This window comes from Hemicordylus capensis, chromosome 3 (genome assembly GCF_027244095.1).
Source record: "Hemicordylus capensis ecotype Gifberg chromosome 3, rHemCap1.1.pri, whole genome shotgun sequence".
NCBI lineage: Eukaryota > Metazoa > Chordata > Lepidosauria > Squamata > Cordylidae > Hemicordylus > Hemicordylus capensis.
In genome coordinates, this window is record NC_069659.1 from 252,961,361 (window position 1) to 252,988,890 (window position 27,530).

At 45.2% G+C, this 27,530-nt stretch overlaps 1 long non-coding RNA gene across 1 annotated transcript; it reads right to left on the bottom strand.

Annotated features, from left to right (window-relative positions):
• Positions 1–247: 247 nt before the first annotated feature.
• Positions 248–26,729, bottom strand: LOC128350687 (uncharacterized). The gene is made up of 3 exons (XR_008319391.1): positions 25,717–26,729; positions 19,995–20,073; positions 248–4,948 (listed from the first exon to the last, which is right to left on the bottom strand). It is a non-coding gene; the product is annotated as an uncharacterized LOC128350687 (long non-coding RNA).
• Between the last annotated feature and the right edge of the window lie 801 nt (positions 26,730–27,530).

The window sequence follows — 27,530 nt, forward strand, 5'->3', positions numbered from 1 at the left end:
TCCTCCTCCTTCCCTGGCACAATGGCTAGTCTTACAGGTTTTTTTCTGTGGGGAAAGCTATATGTAGCTAAAGAAGCATCAGTTGTTGCTGTATATGTACAACTGTTCCAGTCTATTCAATAATTTGGTAGAACTGTGAAATGTAACTCAGTGCATTAGGATTCTGGATCTCTTTATTGAGATACAGCATAAGCAGCTCTTTTTGCACAGCTGAATTAAATAAATTACATCCGGAGACAGAATTGGCATTTTTTTCTCTTTCATATATGCATTGCAACTCAATGTACAGTAAATATATACAACAATAGAAATAAATGTATGAAAAAATCCAATAACCACATTAAAACCAGTTTCATTCAGAACATTAAGCACATTAAAAATATATCAAAATAACTGATTTTTCTGTTCAAATTACACTCTTCAGCAGTTGTTATTCCTCACACTAGCTCCATTTGCTTAAATCATTAAATGTTTTGAGATAGTGCATATTTTCTTCCAGAACACAACTGTCAGATGATGGATGCATTTTTACTTATTGCTTTTATTTTATACATTATCAGTATATAATACATATATATATCCTGAAGGTCAGGGACACATTACAAAACATACAGGCACACAAAAAACAAAACACCATCCATTTGAATAATGAAGTAATAGTAAAACCAATCAGACAAAATGCTTCCATTGCAGTCAGGCCAAATGCAAACATCTTTCTATTTTTGCTATGCTATGGTCACATTTAGAACACTGTCTTATCTCAAAATTGATATTGTAAAACTAGGACAAGGGGTAGCAGAAAAAGACAAAGTGATAGATGGGTTAGGAATCTTTCCTATGAGGAATGCTGAAATATTTTTTTTAAAGTTTCATTTAGAAAAACTATAAAGGTGGTACTCAGCTCTTCTACCCCCCACCATTTTATTTGTCATGCAGCCTGATTTGGGGAAAGCCCAGTGCTTTTCATAGTCCTCACATTGTCCATCCACACAAAAGGTATGGGATGTCAAGACAGGCACAGCAAGAGAGGTCGTCAGCAATTCAGGACTGCAGAGATCTGTGCACATGAAGCCCCAGTAACACCAGAAACTGAGCAACTCGGTTGTTTCCCCACAAAGGGCACACATGCCAAGGGAGTGATGCCACAACCACATCGCTTGGCAGAAACACCAATGTGCCGACCCTGTGCATAAACTGGTGGAAACCCTGGCTGTGGAAACCTTCCTGTTGTCCAGTCATATTGAGAAAGAGACAACACGTAGCCCCACAAATCTGGTGTCTGTCTCAGTCCATTTGATTGGATTTCTTGAGAAACCTGCAACGGCTTGGTATGTTTGCTCAGCATGCAGGATGTTTACTTGCAATTACCATACAAAATGTTTTGACAGCTTCTAGCAGGGAAAGGTGAAAGGGCACATGTGCAAGGAGCCCTTTCATTAATAAACACATATGATCTAGTGCAGCTGCCCAGCAAGGCATCCTTTCAAAGGTGTTGTGTGTGCTGTCTGGTTGGGCAGCAGGGCATGGATTTCCCTGGCCCTATCCACCCCCAGAACAGTACCTCTAGTGACTGTTGCTGATATGCATTCTGTTTCTTTTTAGATTGTGAGCCCTTTGGGGACAGGGATCCATCTTATTTATTTATTATTTCTCTATGTAAACCGCTTTGTAAACTTTTGTTGGAAAGCGGTATATCAATATTTGCATTGTTGTTGGATACCTGGATAGTGTCTGCATTTTTAAGGTTCCTGTGGACAGTGCTGCTCCCTCCAACTTCATAGAGGGGTGCCCTTAACTCTGCGCACGCGCGCGCACACACACACACACACACACACACACACACACACACACACGTATCTAGATGCTCAGCCTTGTCTCCCCCCACCCCCTATGGCTTGGAGGTACCCCAGACGGTTGGTAAAAGAAAGTCTACCATCAATGGGATAAGACAAAACTTTGGGTTAAAAGAATATACCCTGGATTTTATCAGTGATTCTGTTCTACTTTTTGTACCAGTTTGTAGGGGAAGGAGGGATCAGCCCCTTCTCCTAGGGTTCAAGCATGCAGTCTCAGCCATAACTCATAAGCAGAACCTTCCAAAGGGAAACAGGGATGGACTTGAGAGCTCAGTGTGACAACATCATATGCAATAGAAGCATGCTCCCTTCTCCCAAGGCGCACTCTTTCATGAGAGTGCCTGGCCATAGAGACACACATGTGGGCCGGAGGGCTGTTGCTAGGGTTGCCAACATTGCGTTGGCTGAAATCAGGACGGGGACTCCAAGAGGGGGGTGGAGGGCATGGCCACCTAAGGGTGGGGCTTTTAAAAAATTACTTTTAAAGCCTGAAATCGTCCCGTCTGCCTCATTTGGGAAGGAGGGGCTGAGCAAAGGACTCTTTCACCATCTTCTCTCAATTCCACCTGCAGTCAATGGCAGTGCCTTCCCTTCAATTCATCTGCAGTCCACCTATTGCCAGAGTGCCCTCCGCGTGTAAGCCTGCCCCTGTCCTGGCCAGAGCCATTCATTTCACATAGTTTGGGAGGTGGGAGAGCTCTTGATGCTGTCTCCGCTCCATTGGTGCTTAGCGGTGGCTTTTAATTTTTTTTTAAAAAAAGATTGAAAAGGTCAAAAAGTGTGAGAAGTTGAGTCCTGAACGGGACGAGCATTTTTCCGCAGGAAGTAGGGACATCCCGTGCAGTACGGGACAGCTGACGACTCTAGCTGTTGCTGCCCAGCCCGGTTGCTAGATCCACGCAAGCTCCAGGGAAGGGTACCCCAGCAACACCTTTCCTGGTCCCTGTGACTTCTGAAAAGCAGTCCAAGCTCCCCCTCTGACAGTCTGGTCTCCCTGTAACACATTTCCTTCCTTCCTTCCTTCCTTCCTTCCTTCCTTCCTTCCTGCTTGCCTGCCTGCCTGCCTGCCCACCCTGCATGGCCACCTGGTTTGCCAGTGATCACTGAAATCCATGGGTGTCCTGCCCTGGGATCCCCCAGGTATCCAACTTACATATACCACAACACCAGTCCCAGCCCAGCCCATCCGGCTGCGGACATGGTATCCATCCGCTGTCTTTCCCAACAATACCCACCGGAAACTACTTGGACATATGGAGCAGAACAAACTGCTTGGAGGTCTGGAAGGGTTGAGTGGCGATGGGAAGGTATGGAGTAAGAGTTCTATTATTAGCCAGAGATACTGGGAGCCCCACATCAGCAGGGGCCCTTATAGTTGGATAGCTGGCCTCATGAGAGTACTGTCCAGTGGAGACCTGAAGCACATGGTGCCTCTGGTTTTCCCCAGTGGACTGGCCCTCTCATGAGAGGACTAATCCTCAGCCGGCAGGCTGACATGGGAGCAGGAGTGTGTTGGGGCTTCTTGGACTGCCTGGCCCCAGGTCTAGGAGTCCAATATAATCCTTTCGTCACAGTGGACTAAACCTCAGGATCCTTTGCCTGCCCTCATATAGTTATCCCCCCTTAGGAAGTCATTATTTATTTATTTATTTGATTTTTATACTGCCCTTCCGAGCTGGCTCAGGATGGTTTACAATTAAAAAACAGAAATCATTAAAAACAATTAAAACAGAAATACAAATATAAACACCAATTTAAAAACATCTTAAAAAACAATTAAACTATCAAAACAATTAAAACCCTGAAAACCAGGCTACCATTAAAACAATTAAAACTAATTAAAAACCCCAAAAGGCCAGGCCAAACAGATGAGTTTTAAGGGCTCTCTTGAAAGTCAGTAAAGAATTAAGATTACGAATTTCTGCTGGGAGTGCATTCCACAGCCCAGGAGTAGCTATAGAGAAGGCCCGCCTCTGAGTCGCCACCAAACCAACTGGTGGTAACTGGAGACGGACCTCCCCAGATGACCTTAACGTGCAGTGGGGATCATGTAAAAGAAGGCGCTCTCTAAGATCATGATCCCTTCATGGAGTAACAGAACACTAGTGCCCCTCTCCATCCCCCAATACATGTGTTTGTGCGAGATTGTATTGCTGCAGGGCTCTTGCAAGGGTAGTGGTACAAGTGGTGTGAGGAAAGGATTAAAATATATTTTCTCTGCTGTGGGCAGGTGATCAATGCCTAAAAGGCACGATCACACTGGGCATGCCCACTCAAAGTTCCTTTTTTATTTTATTTTTATTTTTATTTACATTTATAACCCGCTCTTTCTCCACGGAGCCCAGAGCAGTGTACTACATACTCAAGTTTCTCTTCACAACAACCCTGTGAAGTAGGTTAGGCTGAGAGAGAAATGACTGGCCCAGAGTCACCCAGCTAGTATCATGGCTGAATGGGGATTTGAACTCGGGTCTCCCGGTCCTAGTCCAGCACTCTAACCACTACACCACACATGGCCAACGGTTGCCACTCTATGTATGTCCTGATGCCTTGCCCGCAATCTGGCGATGTGAGCAGTAGGGAGCTTGCTGGGATGCAGCCTTGGCAGACCAGGAAAAGGGAGGGGTCCCTCTGCCCAGAAGCCAGAGGTTGTGAAACTGCAGTTGGACGATTGTCTGCGGGATGATTCCCAGGTCCACAGATTAACCACAGGCTCATCTACCCAAGGTTTCACACTATGTCCACATACCCTATGCATTCTTCTCTCACAGTCTCTGTCCAGAAGGAGGACTATTGACTCAGATCCCCTACTCTCTGCAAACTGAACTACTAGGATGCCTTGGTTGTTTCTTCATAATTAACAGTATCTATGTGATGGTTCTTCCTTACTCTGTCCCTTCTGTGGGATAAATATCCCTTGGACCTGGCATTAGCACATCCATAGGATTGCAAAATTTTGACAATTCATCCATTTAAATGAATGAAGATGCTCTGTTAGCATGCATGTAGGACTCTTGTTCAGGTCCAAGTTTGTTCATAGTGTTGTGTGTATGTTCAGGACTTGGCATAGTGTGATCTTCAGATTCCTTGAGCTGTTCAATGAGAAAGCAACAAAACAACATTAATGATTAATCTTGCTTTGGCATTTTTGACACAACCTTAATGCTATATTTAAATGTAAATTCTTTGTTAAATTGATTTTAAATACACTGTTAGCAATGCCACATTGAATATTAAAACTCTTTTACATATTCACTACAAATAAGACTTAAAAAAAAAACAACAATAGCTGGCAGCAAGACAAGAACAATGTTTTTCATCTTGCACTGCTATAACCCTTAGGTGAAGAGAGATTGGCTTCCTTTTATGTAAACAGCAGGCGTCCTGGCATCCATCATTATGGAATCCTGAAGCTTTTAATGAGTTATTGTTTGTGTATGATGTTTGAAATTTCATGCAATGGTCTAATTCAACACAATAAACAATCACTCTGAAACCTATTGAAATGCTCAGTTTCAATCTTTGCAAGTGAAATGAATGGTGAAAAATCATGCATTAGAGAACGCAGGTTTGTGGAATGGGGGCTCTAATATTATTATCATGATTCTACCTGGTAAGGAGAAGAAAGGACAACATTTTCAAACATCACTGATATTCGGTTATATGCACAACTCTGTAGTAATGAATCTTGTTAAGCCAGTGCAAAGCATCCCAAGATTAGCTCTGTAAGGAGCAATAGGTACGTCTGCATCTCACTAAATCAAAGGAAGTGTTGCTATTTACTTTACTGAGATGTAGAATGCAGCTGATAAATTTAAGGATAACCTGTTAAGGATGATTTATCTCAGCAAGGCATGTGTAATCTTGTAAAAAAAAAAAAAAGGTGCTTTGTGCAGTAAGTAAGTTTAGTGCTTCCTGGAGAAACAAAGCCTGGAGAAGCTGTGTTTCATAGAAAGTTGAAAAAGTGGAGTCCTTCCAATAAAATTAGTTGCTTGATTCTTTCCATTTTCCATTCATTCTAAACACCAGCGGCAGTTATAACTCAAGGTGAACTGACTAGAGCATGTATGCAGATGATATAGCTGTCCTATTCCATTATAATCAATGGGGAATGGATTGCATTTCAGCTGAGTATTGGCAGTTTCACACACAATCCCGGTATGTCTGTTCCATCAATGTGTACACCATATTTTGTGTGAACTATCATGGCTTATGTGCATACATGCATACGTAAGTAGTCCTTGCTGATACAATCTGGCCATTCCTTTTCTGCAGTAGAGAGAGGATGTAGATTGGTTCTTCTCATGTACATTTGTTGTCATGATACAATAACTTTAAGGTGATTGATTTTTCTGAATGTAAAAGCAGAGTTCTGAGACACCTGAAAGACCATCCAATTTATTGTAGCATAAGCTTTTCATGCACTTGTCATCAGAAACATTATGTGTGATATTCAGTTGGCAGGTTGTGTGTGCGTGTGTGTGTGTGTAAATAGTGAAACCAAATAACCATAAAATGAAAGCAGAGATTAAGGTTTGTCCTGCTTCTTTGAGACAAATAACAGCAATTTTTTTCCCAATCTTGCTGTATTCGTTGAATAGCCCTAGCTAATGTGAATTCAAATTAATTACCAACCTGCCTTTCATCTGGGTAATAACTCATTTGGGAAATAAGAAAGCTGTTTGTCAAATGTAAATGAACTTCTGTTAGTGGACAAATGCCTCCTACTTTCCTTGGTGTCTCATCTATTTGTTTGAACTGTTAACCAAGTTTGCGTGTTAGGCTTTTAATCTTGTGGAGAGTTCAAACTGGAGAAAGATGCTTTACCTGACACCAGTGTATTAACTAAGTTTTTAGGTAAAGTGTGCCATCAAGTTGATTTCTACTCCTGGTGCCCACAGAGCCCTGTGGTTTTCTTTGGTAGAATACAGAAGGGGTTTACCATTGCCTCCTTCCACGCAGTCTGAGATGCTGCCTTTCAGCATCTTCCTATATTGCTGCTGCCTGTTATAGGTGTTTCCCATAGTCTGGGAAACATACCAGCAGGGATTTGAACCAGCAACCTTCTGCTTGTTAGTCAAGCATTTCCCCGCTGCGTCACTTAAGTTGACTTTTAGCTCCTGTGAAAATGAATGTTGCTTTACACATTAAGTATGCAAGGAGTAGTACTGGCTCAGGCTGGTGAGGATACCTACCCCCCTCCCCCAGGCATTGGCTGTCTCTAAAGTAGTGTTGATTTGAAACAGGCCACCTTATTTCTAAACAAAAGTTGGACCCGCTTTTGAGGGGGAGTGGTAGTAAGATGGGAATTGTGTGAAGCCCATTAACATGTAAAGTCATCAATACAAAAGAGATAAAATATGTGTGGTATTTGAATCATATCTATCAAATGTTTCCTATCATTCTCTTGTCCTTTTCCAGTTAAACTGTCATAGTCAACAGGGGAAGGATGTTCCCATCTCCTTACCCAGCTCCTCTCTCCCACATAGTCCACCACTGTATTGAAGGACAGCACGATAGTATAGGCAGTTGGTTACAATAGACTGTGTCTGATTATATACTCCCCGCCCCCATGCAATTAAGAGATGATGCACCACTAGCATACCCGTCTTTTGCAGATGTTCTGACACTCTTCTGGCATATCCCTTTAGTGTGTGTGTGTGTGTGTGTGTGTGTGTGTGTGTGTGTGTGTGTGTTTGTATGAGGGGGAGATGTAATCTGAACTGGCCCTCATGGCATTACCCAAATACTACTTTTAATTTATATTTGGGTTGTATGTTGAGTGGCAATTTGGATGAACCCCTCACATGCAGTAAAGGGATTCACCAAGAGGGCATTAGAACATCCACAAAAGATATCATGAAGGGTGTGCTCTTGGCATGTCCCCCCTTTTAATCACATGAGAGGGGAACTATCTTTGAAAATGGCCCCCAGTTGCCTAGGCAACCCAGGGCTATTTTCCTGTATTCTGATGCTGTGCTGCAATGTGTCCACATGGCCTAAGCACCTGGGCAATTAACCTTTCCCACCATGCTGTGCTGCAGTGGGAGCAAACAAAATGGCTGAGAATCATAGTGCCATTTTTTTTTAAAAAACCACCCCAAAAACCCAGAACAGGGTGATGCTCTGTCATCATGTAGTATCACAGGAGAATTCAGGAAGACATATTAGCTGGCAGCCTGCAGGAAGAACTTCACCCCAGGCTAGTGAATTTTGACCCCACTCCCAAAAGATGGATGGGGTTCACACACACCCCTTTCAGAGGTAATTCCTCCCAATTATGTTCCCCTTACTGATGCCTTGTGCATTCAAGCAAAGAGGCAGCAGGGGAGAATGTCGCACAGCTGTTATTTTGACACCGTTTAAATGGCACCCCCACCCCACCCCTGTGCGTGTGTTTAGCTTTCTTTGAGGTCATTCACACAATAGAAAACTGTGTTCCAACCAGGTTTGGGAGCTGTGTGTACAGAAAAACCTGGGTAGAAGTGATTGTGTGGAAGCAAGGTTAGAGGAAAACCTGGGTAGCATTTTCTCCTACCTTGCTTCCACACAATCACTTCTACCCAGGTTTTCCTTTAACCTTGCTTCCACACAATCAAAAATTGGGAGTACACACAGCTCCCAAACCTGGCTGGAACACAGTTTTTGATTGTGTGAATGACCTCTTTGACTGCTACACATCATTGCTTGTGCCTTGGCCCTCTCAGCTTTTGAGTCATGGTGCAGTATGATGCAAAGTTGCACATTTATTGGCCTTTTTAATATCCTTGGCCTTTATTGGCCTTTTAAATATCGGTGCTACACACAGCTCAGCCTTCATTTTGTCTGCTGCTTAGGCGTAGGGTTCATGACTAAGCTGAGACTGACCGCTTTCTGTGGCCTGGGTTCAGTGAAGAACGAAAATGAGAATGAAATTGTGGTTGGGGTTAATCCTTGAATCAAAAGTCGGGTGTAAGCATAAGTGTATTTCAACCTGAGCAGTGGCTCTGGATGGGCTTAAAAGCAGCGGCTCTGGATGGGCTCTTTTTGGATCTTTTGGTGGCTTTCAATACCCTCGACTATGGTATCCTTCTGGACCACCTACGGGAGGTGCGGTTTGATGGCACTGTTTTACAGTAGTTCTGCTCCTACCTCTCTGGCAGATGGTGTCACTTGGAGACTGTTGTTCTGCTAAGCAAGAACTGAAGTGTGGAGTTCCACAAGGCTCCATACTGTCTCCAATGCTCTTTAACATCTACATGAAACTGCTGGGAGAGATCACCAGGAGGTTTGGTGCTGGGTGTTATCAATATGCTGATGACACCCAGATCTAATTTTCCATGCCGACCTCATCAGGAAATGGCATATCTTCCCTAAATGCCTGCCTGGAGACAATAATGAGCTGGATGAGGGATAAACTGAAGAATCCAAATAAGATGGAGGTACTGACTGTGGGAGGACAGGACCCAAGGGATGGTTTATATATGCCTGTTCTGGACGGGATTACACTCCCCCTGAAAGATCAAGCATGTTGCTTGGGAGTGCGCCTGGACCCAAAGATCTCCCTGGTTTCTCAGGTTGAAGTGATGGCCAGGAGCACTTTTTAACATCTTCAGCTGATACATCAGCGATGTCCATTTCTAGAAGTGAATGACCTTTAAACAGTGGTAAATATGCTGGTAACCTCCAGGCTTGACTACTGTAATGCACTCTACATGGGGCTGCCTTTTTATGTAGTCCAGAAACTACAATTGGTACAGAATGCAGCAGCCAGATTGGTCTCTGGGACAACACAAAGGGCCCACATAACACCAGTTTTGACAGAACTGTCCTGGCTGCTGATATGTTTCTGGGTGAAATACAAAGTGCTAGTTATTACCTATAATGCCCTTAACAGCTTAGGTCCAGTCTGTTTAAGAGAGTACCTCCTTTGTCATAAAACCTGCCACCTGTTATGATCTTCTGGAGAGGTCCAGTTATGGATGCCACCGGCTGGTTTGGTGGCAACCCACGACCAGGCTTTCTCTGTGGCTACCCCAGGGCTTTGGAATATGCTCCCTACTGAAATAAGAGCATCTAGCAGCCCAGGGTTCTATAGAGCTGGGCAGAAGAAGCTTCTTGTGTGTGGTGCATTGTAGGGTGCAGGAGGAGGCCACCTGCTTTCCCTCCTCTCCCTCACTGCTCCGGCATTGCTCATGTGCCGGTCATGTGAGCGTGCAGCATGAGCAATCCTGGAGTAGTGAGGATCATGTGTGGGAAAGTAGGGTGTGTCCTGCCTTCCCCCAGCCCTCCCCAGCCCTGTTGAAAATGGCCATGTGAACAACCTTCACAAGTACCTCCAGTACTTTCTCCTTCAAAGGAAAATTATCCTGTAAAAGCTGTTCTGAGTTCACTATTCACAGGAAGCAGCAATATATATAAGGCATAAGTTCTTTTGGACAATTTCTTGGTTTGCTTCTCCATATTTTTAACTGCTATCACCTTCTGCATTACACTGGTGGTATAAACACTATTTTAAAATATTACAAAGGCACTGGCAATATCATACTAGAGAAAATATTAAGGAGTTGTGCGGATACAATCATTACAAGAATATTGGTCTTTGTTGTTGTCCTCTTCCTTCAGATTCCAAAGTGCTCTATCACTATTTTAGACACTTTTATAGTTAACTTGGAATCTCTACAGCAAGCCAGGTAAGCAAATAGCATTCTTTAGCATTAAATTTCACTGCTAGCATTTCAAATCCTTCTTTCCTTTACTCTAAATAATTCTGTATTTTATTGACTTGTCAGTGTGTCTGACTGCTTAGTTTTATTAGTATTTTACAGCATGATTCATTGAATGCTATTTAATTATGTTTTATGAGCACTGTCAGATTTTTCTCCCTCTAACCTGGCATACCTTCTAATGCTGCAGAAGGGGAAACTTTCAATTCAAGTACATAATTCGCTGAAGGGTTATTAAACTGAAGTTATCCGATTCACAGTATGCATGTTGAGTATTACATTTTAAAATGAAAAAGCTGAATTCCTTTGCTTGATTATGTTTTGGGATTTCCTCATGAGACACAGACTTTTTTTTGTTTTTAAATAAGTCAACTAAGATCTATTCTTGATTATTTATGGGTTATATATGAAATTTGTTCATGTAGAGATGCTTATTATAAAAATGGAATGTTATATCGTTTGTATATCTTTTTGGATAATCAGCCTTGTGCTTATCTTGCTATCAAATAGGATCAATGAAATTCTATCAATAATTTGCAAGTATTGTATTGTAATTCTAATGTGTGCTTCTGGCACCTGTAGGCTCTGGTTTATCTATCCAAGTTGTAAGCTGATCTGGAAGTAATGAGGGCAGCTAAAAAGTATCACAGTTTAAAAAGTGTCAACACTATAGTGTCATCTAAGTGCAGAGGAAGATTTCTTACAAGAAATAATAGCCCCAAACCAACTGTGTTTTGCCATAATCTGTTGTTTCCCATTTACTGTGGGAGCTACTAGTTTGTGAACTTATGAATTCATTTTGGAGGCAACTGAGAAGTTAATGTTTTGAAGCATATATTATTGTCGCCATCACAAATCTCCTTTGCAACATTAAATTGGACTGGTTCACCAGTCCGAGTGCCTGTAAAGGGGAATCTGGTGAGGATTCCTCTTTGCTTCCAAAGGCCTTAAAAGGCAGTGTGGGGTGTAGTGGTGAGAGAAGTGCCTTTAAAATTGAGAGACGGCACTTATTGGCCGTGTGTGATGTTCCCCCCCACCCTCTCAGCAGTGGCGGCCACACACAAATGGCCTCTGCACATGCACGGAGGCGATTGTGTGGCCAGAATGTTGCTGACCATGCCGCAAATGGCCTCTGAGCATGCTGTGAGCCATTAGCAGCATGATCAGCAATACCCTGACCATGCAAATGGCCTCCACACCTGAGAGGGTTGGGGGGTGCCATGCAGGCCTGTCGGTGAGCACTTTCAGTTTTAAAGGTACCTCTCTCTCACCCCTCCAGCACTTTTTATTACCTTTGGAAGCAAAGGGGACTCCTCCCCCCAGACTCTACTTCCAAACCAGTACATAGCTACATTCAAATATAGTCCAGCATGCCCCATAAATAGAACTGAGACAATGTCTGTAGTAAATCCCAACAAGAACTACCACCTTTAAAAGTGCCTCTTTGTTCACTTAGCAGGAGGTCTGAGCAAATTCACCCATCCCCCTGTAACTAGCCTGTGAGAAGTCAGTGTGATAATCTTTATAACATGTTGTTTGGACCAATAATGACTGCAGTCATGGGACTGAGTTAAGAGAAATACGAATTGTTATTTTGCTAATCGATATGTTCCAGTCATTTCCATCGTTCTTCCAGCTGGGATTATGCTTCTGTGTAAAATAATTTCCATGCTTACCTTCAGGACTGCCTCTCCTGGCCAGTTCTGTCCCATCCTGTGAGATCTTCTCAGGTTGCCCTTCTTTCAGTCCCTGGTCTCAGAGATGTCCATAGTACTAGGGCCCGTGGAAGGGATTTCTCTGTTACTGCCCCTTCACTTTGGAATTTTCTCCCTCCCCAGCCGCCCAATTCTGACTGCCTCCTCCCTTTCAGCCTTTAAGATCTTATTGAAGACCTTTCTTTTCCACCAGGAGTTTGCCCTTTAAATCTCTCTCTCTCTCTCGAAATATATATACTAGTAATTTTAAGCCCGTTAAAATAACGGGCGCTAGTAGGGTTGTGTAGATACGTTTGTCAGATCTGTATTTCCTTTTCTGAGAGTACTGCCCCACTCTCCCTCCCTCCCTCCCGCCCCACTCTCTTGCCCTTCCCCCTCCCCCTTCCCCACTCCCTCTTGCCCTTCCCTTCCCCCTCCCCTTCCCCACTCCCTCTTGCCCTTCCCTTCCCCCTCCCCTGCCCCACTCCCTCTTGCCCTTCCCCTTCCCCTCCCCCTGCCCCACTCCCTCTTGCCCTCCCCCCTCCGCCTGACCCACTCCCTCTTGTCCCTCCCCCACCAACTCCCTCTTGCCCTTTCCCCTCCCCCACTCCCTCTTACCCCTCCACTCCCCCACTCCCTCTTGCCCCCCCTCCCCCTGCCCCCCCACTCCCTCTGGCCCCTCCCCCTCCCCCCCCTGCCCCACTCCTCTTTCAATGGAAGCACACCATCTAGTACATATGGGGTGGGGGCACTAAATTAAGCCAGCCCGGAAGGAGGGACCTGGAATGGGAGCAAGGGATGCTGCTCCTACCCACACCCACCAGAGGGTCTCCTCGCCCCAGAGTGGTTCCCTAACAGGAAAGGGGTCGCAGTCCCTAAAGGGGACAGTTCCTCCGGCGGAGCCTGCCTCAGAACCGTGGCCTAGCTGCTTCTTTCCCACCCACAGACAGCGGCGAGGGGGAGTCCCCGGCTCGCAGCACAGAGCAGACCCCGTCGGAAGCCGCCCGCGCTCCCTTCTCAGGCCTTGCCAACGCCTCAGGCCTTGCCAGTTAGAGAGGAGGAGGCGGCAGGACGTCGCCGCTTTTCTCCAGCGCACCGGGCGACAGAAACAGCACTGTACCCATTCTGTCGGCAGCAGCAGCTGCTGCGGCTTCTCCTCTGGGGACTTTCCCTCACTGCTCCTGCCCAGGCGCGCCCCACACACCGGCCATGGGTTGGGGCGGGACGCAGCAGCCGCGCCGGCGCCCTGGGGCCGAGCTTGCGGAGAAGCCTCAAGGAACTGCAGAGAAGCTGGGCACGCCACCTCTGCTCTCCTTGCGGCCGGGCCAGACGCGCCGCCGCCACCCCTGTTCTTTTCGGCGGGCGGGCCAGACCCGCCGCCGCCTCTCCTCTCCCTGCAGCTGGACTGGATCCGGCACTGCCGCATCTGCCCTCCCCGTAGGCCGTTCTCGGCCCGCCGCTCTCCTCAACATCGCCGCCTGGTGCCTGCGGCCATATCTTCCTCAGATGTTCTGGGCATGCGCTCCGCACATGCCCAGAATGGCCAAGGAAGACACGGGCACAGAGACACAGGTGCACACCCAAGGCTTTTATTATAGAGGATATATATATATATATATATATATATATATATATATATATATATATCTCGGATGCTGTTCTTGCCTTGTACTGAGTCTGAGTCTCTGAGACTCTCCTCTGAGTCTGTGGATTGGGCAGTATATTAAATCTTTAAACAAACAAACAAACAAACAAACAAAATCATTATACTGGATGAAGAGGTATATGTAGCTCAATGTGTTGAATTTAAAGTTGTTATTTCTTGTAAGAAATCTACCCTTCAGTTGTGACAATGTAAAGCTTACATGTATACAAGATAAGCACAGCAGCTACTCACGACAGCAGTAATGGATGTTTTGGTGTAAACCACCCTGAGCCATTTCTGGAAAAGTGGTATATAAATTTAATCATCATCATCATCATCATCATCATCATCATCATCATCATCATCATCATCCCCCAGTGAGGCACTACCTTGGCGTGGTTGTGGGGCTTGCGTGCTCTGAGGAAGGTGAGAGCTATGCCAGAGGTCCAACCATACTGGACAGGTCTCACCAGAGGAGCCAGACAAAGAGTGCCTCTCCCATCAACAAAACAGTGAGATGTAATTTTAATAAATCTATACTGGATCGGTCGTCGCCCGGGTCAACGAGGACCATGCCAGGTGCTGGAGTCCCTGGACATCTGGTGGCAAGTGGGCTACAGGACTCAGGATCTTCAGTTGAGCAACCAGGGCTGGAGACTGCAAAACCGCTTAACTGGAAAAAATATACGAAAGATGCCAACAAGGAAATAATGATCTGCTATTCCAAGTCTAGTTCAACTAGAAGAAGTTATTTTAAAAGAATGTACCAAATTTGGAAAGAGAAGCATCCAGATACAGAAACAACAGAACAAAGGCTAGCAGACCAGAGAAGATTCCTAATAAGAAATAAAGTATTCACAGAAGTTGAGCTGGAAGAACTGCAAAGAGCAACACAGGCTCAAGATATGGAAGAAGAATTACCAACAACTGAAGCAGTTGCTCAGGCACAGGTGGAGGAGGTGTTGGAAATCGAGGATGCCACTGTTGCTGAACTGTTTCAAAATCAAAACCAGGCAACCTCCCCTTTGCCTTCACTTCAAAAACCTGAATGTCATTTAACAAAAAAAAAAAAAAACTCCAGTCATTTAACAGAAAAAAATAACAGAAAAGCAAGAAGAACTAAAGCAAAAAATAACTGAGCACATGAACCAATAACCACCAGGGTTCGACTTCCAGCTCTAAAAACAGTTGCCAAAAAACAATTTGCTCAGGCATTAAAAGATGTCAGTGCTGCACTTGCAGAAATAACAAACAATAATTTGCAAGAAACAAACCAACTAATGTACAGTGCAGCAACAATAACAACACAAGAGCTTGGATATAAGATCAGTGGACCTGTCAAAAAAGAAAGTAGTACATCACCTAAATGGAAGATTAGATTAGAAAATAAAATCGCCAGGCTTAGATCAGATGATAGTAAATTGAAAGATATGAAACAAGAAACTGCTGAAGAATGAAAACACCAAACAGTATCTGATCCAAAAATACAACCTAGATTCAAGGAAAATTAGAGAAGTCCTGGAAATAATAAAACAGCAAATAACAGCAGTGTCAAAAAAGATTAGCAGATACGAAGCTAGAATTACACAACACAGGCAGAATCTCCAATTCCAGTCAAATCAGAGACGTTTCTACCAAAGCATAGAAGGAGAAACTGCAAGAAACATAGGAACACCAAATAAAGAAGAAACAGTGCAATTCTGGGGGAAATTATGGGACAATTCAATAGATTATAATAAAAAAGCAGACTGGATGAAAGAGGTCAAAAAGTGAAACCAACAAATGCAAGATCTAATAATAACACCAGAATTAATAAGTGAAAGAGCAAAGAAAATTAAAAATTGGACTGCACCAGGTGACGATGAACTGCATGGCTTTTGGCTTAAACACCTAACAAGCCTTCATAAACAACTATCAAAACAATTCAATCACTTTTTGCAAGGAGGTGATATTGAACAATGGCTAACAACTTGGAAAACTCATCTCATCATGAAAGACCCAGCAAAAGGTGCGGTTCCAAGTAATTATAGACCAATAAGCTGCCTGCCAACCATGTTCAAATTATTAACTGGAAGAATAGCAGATGAAGTGATGCAACACTTATTAACTAACAAACAGCTTCCAGTTAAACAGAAAGGAAATTGTCCAAACACCAGAGGCACAAAAGACCAGCTGCTGATTGACAAAATGATTTTAGAAAATTGCAAGAGAAGCAAAACCAATCTAAGTGTTGCATGGATTGACTACAAGAAAGCCTTCGACTCATTGCCTCACACATTGATACTAAAATGTTTAGAAACAACTAGTGTCAGCAAAAACATTCAGATATTTATAAAATAAGCAATGAGCATGTGGAGTACACAGTTAACAATAAATGGTGAGACACTTGGACAGGTTAGTATTAGAAGAGGCATTTTCCAAGGGGACTCACTATCCCCTCTGTTGTTTGTAATCTCCATTACTCCACTTTCACAAATACTAAACAAAACAGGCCTCGGATACCAAACATCTAAAACATCAAGTAAAATAAACCATCTGCTGCACATAGACAATCTGAAGTTGTATGGAAAGTCGAAGTCAGAAATCGAATCACTGCTAAACACTGTCCGTATTTTCAGTAGCTATATAGCAATGGAGTTTGGACTAGACAAGTGTGCTGCATTAATTATGAACAGAGGAATAATAAGAAAAACAGAAGGAATAGAACTGCCCAATGGAAGCAAGATCAAGAACCTGGAAGAGAAAGAACCTTACAAATACTTGGGCATTCTCCAGGCGGATATCATCGCACACACTGAAGTTAAAAGAAAAATTGGAAGTGAATACATCAGGAGAGTTAGAAAAATCCTCAAGTCCAAACTCAAAGGTGGGAACACCATACAAGCCATAAACACCTGGGCTACACCTTTTATCAGATACACTGAAGGAATAACAGACTGGACCAAGGCAGAGCTAGAGACACTAGATTGTAAGACCAGGAAAATCATGACCATCAATCATGCTCTGCACCCCCGCAGTGATGTAGATAGGCCATACCTCCCTCGCAGCTCAGGTGGAAGAGGAATTCTGCAAGCCCATCAAACAGTAGAGGAGGAGAAAAGAGGCCTTGATGAATATATCAAGGACAGTGAAGAAGATGCACTTCAAATGGTCTACAAAAAAGAAGAAGTCAAGAACCGAGCATAAAAATGGAGAAATAAGCCACTGCATGGTCAATATTTGCACAATATAAGTGGAATATCAGACATCACCAAGACCTGGCAATGGCTTAAGAATGGCAACTTGAAGAAAGAAACAGAGGGTTTAATATTGGCTGCACAAGAACAGGCACTAAGAACAAATGCAATAAGAGCAAAAGTAGAAGAGTAGTCATGTGCACGGATCGGTTCGGAGGCCATTCTAAAGGCCTCCAGACCGGTCCGGTCACGGGGTGGTTTTGGTTCGGGTGGGGGGTTACACTCAAAACAGGGGGGGCTTTACTCACCCCTTCCAGTAAAAAACTGTATTTCTTGTAGTAATTGGGCGGCAGGGTGCCGCCCGCTTCAATCTCCGAGTCTGGCCGCGGGCTCCTCCTTGGTAGGCATAATCGGGCGGTAGGATCGCTCCAAGTCCCTGCCGCCCGCCCTCTTCATGCTAAGCAAGCCCCCCCCGTCGGCTGGCGGCCGCCCCCTGTGCATATTAGGGGGTTCCCCCCTCCCCTCCGCCCCCTTCTTGCCAAATATCCCCCCCCTCCATTACAGGAGGACGGCAGGAGAACTCCCTGCCGTCCCCCTTCTCCTTTTCCGGCAGGGCTGCAAATGGTTCCTAGGAAGCCTTTCGCGCGCGTGTGCGAAAGGCTTCCTAGGAGCCATTTGCAGCCCAGCCGGCAAGGCGCGCGAAAGGCTTCCTAGGAACCATTTGCAGCCCAGCCGGAAAAGGAGAAGGGGGATGGCAGGGAGTTCTCCTGCCGTCCTCCTGTAATGGAGGGGGGGATATTTGGCAAGAAGGGGGCGGAGGGGAGGGGGGAACCCCCTAATATGCACAGGGGGCGGCCGCCAGCCGACGGGGGGGGGGCTTGCTTAGCATGAAGAGGGCGGGCGGCAGGGACTTGGAGCGATCCTACCGCCCGATTATGCCTACCAAGGAGGAGCCCGCGGCCAGACTCGGAGATTGAAGCGGGCGGCACCCTGCCGCCCAATTACTACAAGAAATACGCTTTTTAACTGGAAGGGGTGAGTAAAGCTCCCCCTTTTTAAATTGGAACCCCCCACCCCAGTGCCGGACCAGTTCCGTGCACACCCCTATAGAAGAGTCAACAACAAACAGCAAGTGCCGCCATTGTAAAGAAGCCGATGAAACCGTGGACCACCTAATAAGCTGTTGTAAAAAGATTGCACAGACTGACTACAAACAAAGGCATGACACGGTAGCAGGGATGATACACTGGAACATCTGCAAAAAATACAAGCTACCTGTAGCCAAACATTGGTGGGACCATAAACTTGAAAAAGTTGTAGAAAAAGGAAGATGCAAAAATATTATGGGACTTCCGACCACAATCAGACAAACATCTGCCACACAATACACCAGATATAACTGTAGTCGAGAAGAAAGAAAAACAAGTTAAAATAATCAACATAGCAATACCAGGGGGTAGCAGAATAGAAGAAAAAGAAATAGAAAAAAAAATCACAAAATACAAAGATCTACAAATTGAAATTGAAAGGCTGTGGCAGAAAAAGACCAAAATAATCCCAGTGGTAACTGGCTCCCTGGGTGCAATTCCACAACAACTTGAAGAGCACCTCAACACCATAGGGGCCCCAGAAATCACCATCAGCCAATTACAAAAACCAACTTTAATGGGAACAGCCTATATTCTGCGACGATATCTATAATAACAGAAACAACACTGATAATAAAATTCAGCTATCTCAGGTCCTTGGGAAGGACTCGATGTCTGGATAAAACAAACCAGTCAATAACACCTGTCTGTGTAAATAAATAAATAAATAATAAAATAATAATGATAATATAATAATCATAAGTTGCTGATGATGTCTTGATGATGTCTTGAGGTCTGGAGATACAAGACCTGCTTTTAGTCTGGCGGTGGTAGGGAAGCAGCACACCAGAATTTAGGGGAATCCTATGGAATGTCATTCCCTGCCTGTTTCTTAGGTATTTTGGAATCATTTTGTCAGCCTATCCAAAACTCCTGGAGAATAACAGCCATCATATTACAGTCCCTCCACTCCTAAACCTTCTTCTATGTAATTATCATTCACTGTAAGCCTTATGAACCCTTACTAGTTACAGAACAAAACAATAATTCTTGAAAGCTGTATCCTCATTTTCTTTTGCACTGTTTTGTTCAGTACACAGAAGTGTGAGGAAACCCAGTTTTAACTTTTAAGTTACTAGAACATCATTTTTAAAGGATTTTTGTTCCTGATAAAATAAAATGAGAGCTTCAGTGCTTGCTACTGTTTTTAGAGTGCAGTACTATAAATAAAGCAGCATTTGCCACTCGAATGCTTCAAAGGGATGGCTTCCCCTCTTTGCAGTGATTATTGCCAGTGCAAGAAGCTGAACTGTGAGCTGCTTCTTTGCAGAGATGGCTAACGCCAAATGTGTGGAATGTACTATATGAACTCTAGTCCCCAGTGCAGAAAGAGTATGGTGGTGGGAGCAGGGCTACAACAAGATTGTATTAACAAAATATGAGTCTAATGGTAAGGTTATGTTTTGATATAGAAAAATACAGCGGTGATCCTCATTTCCCTCCCACCTCTACAGCAATGTGTGGCCAGGCTCATGTTAAGCGCGTCCACAGTAGACTACTTTGGATGTTGGCCGCTGTTTAAGAGATTGTTAGGAGAAGGAGAAGTTTTGGGATTCCAGGGATTCTGCTGTTGTGGGATGAATGTTGCTGTGATCTAGTGCCTATGTATGGCCTGTGTATGCTTACTTGTAATGCCTGCAGTGCCTGCTCATCTGCACATTGCTCCATCACCATAATTCTTTTTAACAGTGAAAAGAAAAAAGAAGATAGATAGAAAGATAAGTAACATGTTTCCAGCTCTAATAATAAGAAATATAATTTCAGAATAACCTTTTTTGTATTCGCTGCAATAGTGAAATCTGATGTAGAGCTCAGCTATCAACTTTCATAATTATTGTAGTCACAGCATCTGAAAGCAGAAATGAAAGTTCCTGCAAGCCTTGGATTTTGCATTGAAATTCCACAAAGGGTTGTGTAATTTAATAACAATACATATCGTCTAGCACAGTGTTGGTGCTTTAATATTAATACAATCTGATGTATCTGTTCTATTAGGCAACCCATTATAGACAACAAAGGCCGGAGAAAAGGAGAAAAAGTCGTTCAAATGTAACTCTCTTGAGTCCACATAGAAATATATGCTTGCTTTTGTGAATTAAGATCTTGCTCGTTCAGGCTGTTCTCACAAAGAGCCTAGCTCAGGCTAAGGCAGCCTAACCTGGGCTAGGCTGCTTGTATGGAGTGCCAGGACCCGCATGTATTCCAGCGCTCCTGCTGGGCCTAACCATGGTCCCACACACCTGGCTTTTAGCCGAGGTTAAGGAAGCAAGCGTTCCCTTAACTCAGCTGCCTGAGGAAACATTGAGATGGGTGTCTATTGTGCCTGTCTGATGGCAGAATCTCTCAAGGCACCACACTCATCATGCAGTGCCTTGTGGGACATCTGGAAGCCAGGAAAATGAGTCCTGGCCTCTGTAGATCTTGGGCTACTCCTAGCAGTGCAGGTTGTGTGGGTGCACAGTTCACGTGTTGAACAAACAGAAGATGATCATCTGGAGGAAGGTGGGTTGAACCCTGCCTGCCCCCCACCCTTCTGCCCAAACACCCACAAGCACGGTCATGTGAAAAGCATATTTATTTGGTAAAATCTTCCAACCTAATTATTCCTAACCTAATTACTATGACAGATGACAGTCATTAGAAGTAAAATGTATGTAAAGTACTGCATTAGTGAGATATATGAAACTGAACTTGCTCTTAAGCTCTAGGGGTATGTGTGTGTGTGTTTATTCAAATTCAATTATTCCCTTTTTTGTATCTTACACAAGACATTTATTTTTATGCCATCTTTAGTTAATAAGTTTATAATTTAATTGTCCTTTAAGAGATTTCCTTCATGAGAAAGGTTGTTAAGTTAATCAGAGAAGAAATATATCATCAAGCTAATAGACCATTACAAAGGGTTGTGAAGAACAGTCCAAGAATGTTCTTTGTGTCTGCCCATGGAAGGAACCCTGAAATTCTCTTTCAGAATTCAGTTTGGAAAATTTTTGGTTCCAACTCTGCTACAGACTGGCGGACATTGTGACTAAATTACTCAACTGTACTACTCAAGAGTTATTCTCAAAGACTCCTAAATTCCAATAGGACTTTCTTTAGTAAATTTAGACAGCCACTCATTTTCAAGATGTTGCCCCAGGCATATGGTTCTGACTGAGTAGCTTAGTTCCTCCAAAGTATCACTGCAGCTCTTCTAAGCTTTGTAGAATATTTCTTGTGGTGGCGAAAAAAATATCACTTTTTAAAAAGTCACTTTTGTGTCTTTATTTGGAAAATTAGATTAAAAGGGTTGTGGTACTGTATAGGGGTGTGCATTTTGGATTTGTATCCGAATCGAAACATCCCCGTTTTGTTTTGTACCCAAATTTTCTGAATCCAAATCAGCTCTGTTTTGTTTTGTAGCCAAATTTTCCGAATCTGAATCGATTTGGATTTTTAAAAAGGGTCCCATGGCAAAAAGAGTGGGTGGTGGTGGTAGTGTCCAATGGGTGGAAGCTACCACCCAAATTTCAAAGGAATTAGGCAAAAGGCTGATTTTTTTGTGAAATGTTTTTAAGTTTACACATCTTTAAGAATTTTCCCATAGGGAATAATGGGGATTCCAGCAAATGTATCACTTCAAATCAAGGGGAAAGGGATGACCCAGAGCAGAGTGTGGTGGGTGGTAGTGCCCAATGGGGGCAAGGAAACTTCCAGAGTTATTTCAAAGGAACTGGGCAAAGGGCTGATCTTTTGTGATTTGTTGAAGTTTACGTGTCTTTAAGATTTCTCCCATGGGGAATAATGGAGGTTTCAGCAGCCCCATAATTCCACTTGGGGGGCACTGGGGTTGCCCAGAGAGAGGGGTTATGTAGTGCACATAGGGTGCCAACCACCCCCACCCCCACAAGCCTGTGGGGTACTGGGTTTCGTTGTTTCTGAGGTGTTCATTGTAGATTCTCTGGTAGCATATGAGATCTTCAGTGAAAAACAAGAATCCACTCTCATATGCTACCAGAGAATCTACACTCAGAACACCACAGAAACAGCAGAACCCAGCACCCCATAGGTTAGCAACCCTTACCCTGGCCAATGTGGGGTCAGTAAAGAGTGGCAAGAAGCAAAAGAGCCAATGGGGAACAAGGAGGGAATTGTCAGCAGGTCAGCCCATGATTTAGGTCACTGATCAGAAGGCTGGAAGGGTGGGAAATTCAAAGAGATGTCAAACACAAAATGGAGACTGACTCAGAGATCACCACAAAATGGAGGTCCGAAACAACAAAACGTTTTGTAGCCGAAACAGGGACATTTTGTTTTGTATACAAAACTTTTGGATCTGGAAAATTGGTGTTTTGTTTTGTCTACAAAACACCCGAAACAGGCTGTTTTGGGTACAAAACATTTCGTATCCGAAACATTTCGCACATCCCTAGTACTGTATCCATTTGAAGTTGTTATCATTTCTCATCCACCACCTGAATTCTTGGAATTTTAAAAGCAGTTTTCCGACTGGGGCCTTCTGAACTATGGCATATTAAATAAATTAACGAAAGATCTGCAGCCACACGCTTAGCTCAAATCAATATAAGCCTATACACAGGGTCAAACTAGGGGTGAGGAGGGTGGGGTGGGGGGTGGGGAAAAGGCAGGGATGGACCTACCTTCGCCCAGATGACTGTTGATGTTATCTTTGGAGCACTGATATGTGCCCACATGATCTGCTTTGCTCCATGCAGCGCGTGGATCTCTGGAGGCATTGTCCCAGCCTTCAGGAATCCCACAATGCACAGCATGATAAGCAGCCTGAGATGACCCCAAGCTTGGGTTAAAGGGTGCTCTCGTGCCTTTTAACCTAGGTGAAAGCCCAGGTAAAAAACCTGGGCTTGTGGGGGAGGCAGCGCCAGGATTGGGTTCAATCCTGGCATTGCACATGAGCAGGCCTATCGAGGTAGGGCCGCCCTAACTTGGGTAGGGCTCCTCATTGCACAGCCTCTATATGAATTTAGTCTTTCCCTACCCAGTTCGTCAAGTCATTGTCAGTTTTCTAGCCCCCTCTCCCTGACACTAGCACACAGTCCCTCTTGTCTATAAATATTATAAAATAATCCAGCTCAACTAAATCTATTTTTAAAAAGAGATTGCAAGTATGGGCAGAAAGCATTTAGCTAATTGTAAAAAAGAAGAATGAAACAGGTTTACCCCCCTCCCCAAACCACCAAGTCCTCTTTATTACACAAAAGATAAAGTACTACCCACCAGATGTTACAAGTTAAAACAAAACTGGTTTCAATGTCAATGCACCATCCTCAGTTGCTTACACAAATCAAATATCTCAGCAATGCTTAAATTCCTTTCCTATGAAGTAAGCAGTAGGTGGGGAAAAGGGGGGGGGCAACATAACAGCTGCAACAAGGAACAATTAATTCAGTTTTTGCCAGTCAGAGACTAATGAACTTCATAGCCAGCTTTTGGCTAATGAAGTTTATAGTTGGCTTGACAGTTTTTGGTAATCAAGTCCATCCACCTTGCTGCTGGTCGTCCTCTTCTTCTCTTCCCTTCAATTTTTCCCAGCATTATAGACTTCTCAAGGGATCTGGATCTTCGCATAATGTCTCCGAAGTATGATAGTTTGAGCCAGGTCATTTGTGCCTCGAGTGAAAATTCTGACTTGATCTGTTCTGTGATCCATTTGTTTGTTTTCCTGACTGTCCATGGTATCCTCAAGAGTCTTCTCCAGCACCAAAGTTCAAAAGCGTCAATGCTTTTTCTATCTTGCTTCTTCAAAGTCCAGCTTTTGCATCCATAGAGTGTTATGGGAAAAACCATGGTCCAAACGATTCTAATCTTTGTAGGTGTAGACACGTCACGGCATCTAAATATCCTTTCCAAGGCCTTCATTGCAACCCTACCAAGTGCTAGTCTGTGGCATATTTCTTGACTGCTGGACTACTTTTATATTAGAAGTAGATTTTTGAATGTTAATTAAACTGTAATCTGGTGTACAAAGTGTTTTAAAGTCCCATTTTGATGTCAACACAATATAAATCTGCCAAACTATACTAGATTATGCCTAGTTTATATTATATATACTTTGACTTTTTCACTGCGCTATTTTTCAAATATATTGGCTTTTTCACTGCGCTATTTATTTGTTAAAGGCAATCTTTTTCTCACAAGACTGGTCTCTGTTATAGGCAATATTCATGCAAACTAGGATAAACTAATGTACTTTTATGCACAATGGACAAATAGTGTGTTAGTAGCTTAACCCGTGCAGAGCATCAGCGCAAAAGTACTTGATTTCTCCCCTCACCCCACAACACAGTCACCTCGTGTCAGAGATCTCTCCCCCCTCACCTGAGCAGTGCTCCTGCTCCTCCTCCTCCATCTTGTTGGTTCCATCCCCTTCACTCCCTAGTCCTTCTTGGTTGCTCCTGCATCCTGTAGCTCCATCCACCTCACCCCTCTTAGTTGAAGCTGCAGCATTGCCAGTGCCGATTGGCCAAGCTGCAGCCCCCTAACCGCAGAGACTTCCCCACCCTCAGCCTAGCCCCACTCTTGCTCCTCCCCACAGCAGAAGCAGCAGCGATTGACTGGGCCCTTGCTCGCTGCCGCTGCCACCACCATGGTTGCTTGTTCCCCTCGCTCGCTCGCTCGCTCCCTCCCTGATTTAACAGATCTTTTTCATCTTGTTTCCTCATCTAATTTGTACAGTAGCAGCCTCCTTCTACTGAATAGGCTCTTTCCTCCCTCACAACCCCTCTCCTTGTAAATACATACTAGCTGGGCCGGGCACAGAGCATCTGTGCCTCTAGTTCTCTTCTCAGCATTCTCCCCCCGCCCCCACTTTCTTCTTTGCCCCCTGCTTTCTTCTCCCCCCTGCCAGCCGCCACATACTTTTCCCTCCTCTGGTCACAGCATTTTCCTCCCCCAACCCCGGCCGCTGCTTTCCTCTCCCTGCCCGTTGGCCTGCATCTTAGCTTCTCTGCCACTGCTTTACTCTTCCCCTCCCAGCAGTTTGCCTGCCACACATGGGATTAGAGATGGGTATGCCATATATATATATGTGTGTGTGTGTGTGTGTGTGTGCGCGCGCACACACACACACACACACACACACAAGCTGGGCTGGCCGCAGAGCATCTGTGCCTCTAGTATGGCCCAGCCATTTTCTCCTGCTCGCTGTTGCCATTGTTTTCCTGCTGGAAAAACAGAAAAGGAACCGTGCAAAATGTAGAAACAGAAGGTTTGCATGGTTCCTTTTCTGTTTTTCCTGTTGATTCGGCGTGCATCCCGCTTTTTTTCTGCTTGTATTCCTCATCGCCTGTGGCCATTGTTTTCTTGCTGGCCACCTGCTGGCGCTTGCTCTCCCACCCGCCCGCCAGCCACCTCCTTCCATTGGCTGGCCAGCCGCCTCTGCCGGCCACCTCCTCCCACCAGTGCGGCTTTGCCCACCGGCCTCCTCTTCCCACTGTGGCCGGCCTCCTCCTCCTGCAGGCACAGCTTTACTCACTGGCGCTGCTTCACCTCCTTGTACCGCCAGTGCAGCTCCACCGAAAGGCTGCCTCCACCAGCCACCATGGCTGTTTCCTGTCCCCGTGGCTATCCAGCAGCTTTCTGAACTCTCCCGAGAGCTGCAACACATGGGATTAGCCATGGGTACGTCTTAGAGAATTAAATATATATAAGATATATACTAGCTTAACCCACGCAGAGCATCTGCACACTACTACTTGATTGTTCCCCTCACCTTCTGCATACAGCCCTCCCCTCCCCTCCGAGATCTCTCCACTCTCACCTGATCTACACTCCTGCTCCTCCTCTTCCATCTGGTTTCTTCCATACCCCTCACCCCCTTGGTTAGTCCTCCATCCCTTTACTCCACCCCCCTCACCCCTCTTGGTCGCGGCTGAAGCGTTGCTGGCACCTATTGGCCAAGTTGCAGCCCTCTGTCCCCAGAGACCTCCCCATCCTCACCCGAGGCCCGCTTCTGCTCCTCCCCACAGGAGCAGCAGCAGCAGCGGTTGACCAGGTCCTTCTTCCCTGCTGCCACCCGCTCATACTCTTCAGGCCTCTAACAGGCCCGGGCCTGGCCCTTGCCTTCCTGCCTGTCTCCGCTAATGGCCTTGGTAGCCCCAAGCAGCAGCAGTGGTTGACTGGGCCCTTCCTTGCTGCCAATAGGCACCGCCATGGCCACTCATTCTCCTCAGGCCACTGACAGGCTTGGGCCCATTCCTCACCCTGCCTTCTTTCTCTCTTCCCCTCCCTTCCTTCTCTCTCCCTTTTTCTCTTTTCCACTTCCTTCCCCTCTTTCTTTCTTCCTCTCCCTTCTCCCCGACCCCTTCCTGAGTTAACAGATCTTGTTCAGCTTGTTTCCTCATCTAATTCACACAACAGTAGCCTCCTTCTCCTGAATTGGCTCTTTCCTCCCTAACGACCCTGCCCACTATCCTTTTATATATATAGATTCCTCTCCTCTCCAATCAAGAATATCTTCCGACCAGTAACAGTTGCATTCCAACTGACCTCAGCCTCCTCCTCCCTATCTGCATATCGAATCCCCACTACTCAATCACTATGGTGCCACAGGCTCCTCCTCCCTATCTGCATATGGAATCCCCACTGCCCAATCGCCATGGTGTTTCCCCCCTCACAGGCTCCTCCTCTCTATCTGCATGTGGTATCTCCACTGCTCATTGACCATGGTGCTTCTCGCAAGAGCTGCCATGCAAGTGGTTAGCCATGGATAATCATATGGATAGATAGATCTTCCAACCAGCACATCTTCCAACCAGTAACAGTAGCATTCCAACTGACCTTAACCATCACAGCCTCCTGCTCCCTATCTGCATATGAAATCCCCACTGCCCAATCACCATTGTGCTTCTTCTCTGTTACCTCCAATTGGTAAAGCACTATGTGGGCAGGGCTTGCCACATGCTTTCTTAGCCTTTTATATATAGACTAGTAATTTTAAGCCAGTTAGATTAACGGGCGCTAGTAGACCGCCCCCGCCCCCGCCAGCAGGCCCAGTCCTTCCGCCGTGGCCCCCGCCGCCAGCAGGCCCAGTCTCCCTGGCGTGGCGGCCGCCGCCATTGGGCCCAGTCTCCTTGCCGTGGTGGCCGCCGCCATCGGGGCCAGTCGCCCCGCCATGGCCACCACCGCCTCGCCCGCACTCCCGCTGCGGCGTCCGCCGCCATCGGGGCCAGTCGCCCTGCCGCGGCCACTGCCACCTCGCCCGCACTCTCCTCCCTGCGTTGGCGGCAGCCGCTTCTCCTCGGCCCGCCACTTCTCCTCCTCCCAGCCCCAACATGGCCGCCGTGTCTC